This window comes from Pteropus vampyrus, unplaced genomic scaffold (assembly GCF_000151845.1).
Source record: "Pteropus vampyrus isolate Shadow unplaced genomic scaffold, Pvam_2.0 Scaffold250, whole genome shotgun sequence".
Classification (NCBI taxonomy): domain Eukaryota; kingdom Metazoa; phylum Chordata; class Mammalia; order Chiroptera; family Pteropodidae; genus Pteropus; species Pteropus vampyrus.
In genome coordinates, this window is record NW_011889031.1 from 559,713 (window position 1) to 561,498 (window position 1,786).

The 1,786-nt window shown below is 51.9% G+C and overlaps 1 protein-coding gene across 1 annotated transcript in view; it reads right to left on the reverse strand.

Annotated features, from left to right (window-relative positions):
- Positions 1-1,786, reverse strand: part of LOC105301787 (carnitine O-palmitoyltransferase 1, brain isoform) — a 19,784-nt gene that overhangs the window by 11,221 nt on the left and 6,777 nt on the right. The window lies entirely within an intron of this gene.

The following is a 1,786-nucleotide window of genomic DNA, read 5'->3' on the forward strand; positions in this document are numbered from 1 at the left end:
GCCCATGATCGTACCACAGTACTGATGTGGGGGTTACAAATAAATTTCAGCAGTGTAGGTGAATTTGCAAATACGAAATCGTGAATAAGAGGACCGATCTATATATACAAAGTCTGCGTGATGAGAAAGCAGTGTGTTTAGTTGGCCTTGTGTTTTTTTTTCCTTCGTTGCACATAAGATAATGGTGTATGTTCTATTTGGCACGCCTTAGCGGTATAATAAATCGGTGTGTGTGTGTATGTGTGTGTCTGTGTGTGTGTCTGTATGTTTACTTATTTTGTTTTGTTTTGTTTTGTTTTGTTTTGTTTTGTTACTGCAGAATCTGGTCCAAGAGCGTGAAGGGAAAAAAAAAAAATGTAAAAACTAAGACCTGGCTTCCATTCTGCCTCTCCAGACCTGACTCGGTGCCGGCCACCAAGCTTGCCTGACTGAACCCTCCGTGCTGTTACCCCTTGGGGCTCTGTCCCAGACCCTCTTCCCTTTTCATTCTATATTCTCACCTCCGATATTCTCCTCCAAGTCTAATGTTTCAATTTCCTTCTAGAGCTGAGGGTCCCACTCTTCAGTCACAATCTCAGTCTCTTTCCTGAGCCCTCACCCAAGTCTCCAGGGTGTCTCCCCTGGCCCCCCAGGCCAGTCGGACCTGCCTCCACGGAGCTCAGTGTCATGACTCCAAAGCCGCTCCCCTTCTCCCTATCTAAGGGGGAGTCCTGCCCTCCTGCCCCCTGATGCTCGCTGCCTCAGTCCCTCTGTCCCACAGCCACCTCTCAGGCCTTGTCCTCTCGCCCGGACCCTGACTCCAGCCTCCTCTCCAGCCTCCCAGGCTCCAATGTCTCCCTTCTAGTCTTTCTCCCACAGCTGGCTCTGCCTCTCCCCTGCTCAGAAACCTCCCCTGGCTTCCTAGCACCCCCAAGACAAAGTCCAGGGTTCTCAGCCAGAGGCCAGGCCTCTCCCCACCACCCTTGAATGCCCTTGTTCCAGCCAGAGTAAAGCCTCCTTGCTCCCAGTCCGCACCTAACAACTTTTCTACTCCTTCACCTTGGCTCAGGCTGTTCGTTCCTACCAACCTGACAGGGTCAAATTCTCTCCAACCCTCACGACTCAGCCCCAATACCTTCTCCTCCTGGAGCCCTGATCCTCTTATTCAGCTGCAGCCTCCTCTGACCACACTCCAGACACACACTGCCTCATCCGCCTGGCCATGGCCACCTCCACCTGCACCTCCACACGCCGCCTAGCGGCTGTTCATGGCTTAGTCCTACAGGGTGGGAGACTCGTAAGCCTCGATTTGGGAGAATCACTGACTTGCTCTATGCCTCGTTTTTTCAAGGAGTTCAACTCGGAGTATAATAATCTAGCACCTGAACTCAGAATAGAGGCCCATTGAGGAAAATGTATTCTTGAGCAGAGAGAGGAGGAAAACTACATCTAACTATTCTGGGGGTAGGTCTTAAGAATGTGGCCGTCCCGGGGAGGGGCCGACATTGTTAGGTGGGTCCTGAAATTCAAGTTCAAATACTGAAGGGTTGGGGGCGGAGCTCTAGGTTTGGGCGGGTCCTGCAGGCAGAATTTAGATTATTGGAGAGTCAGTCTTAGAATATCTGAGCATAGAGTGCGGGGCTCAAAATGTTGGGGTTCAGCATATTGGCGAATAGAGGGGAGCTCGGAATATCAGAGCATCCTGGCTTGCGTTTAAATTAGTGGAGCGTGGGGGCGGGGCTCAGAATACTGAGTAGGGGGCGGGGCTCAGAATGTTCGCCCGTCTCGGGGCTCCAATCGCCGCAGG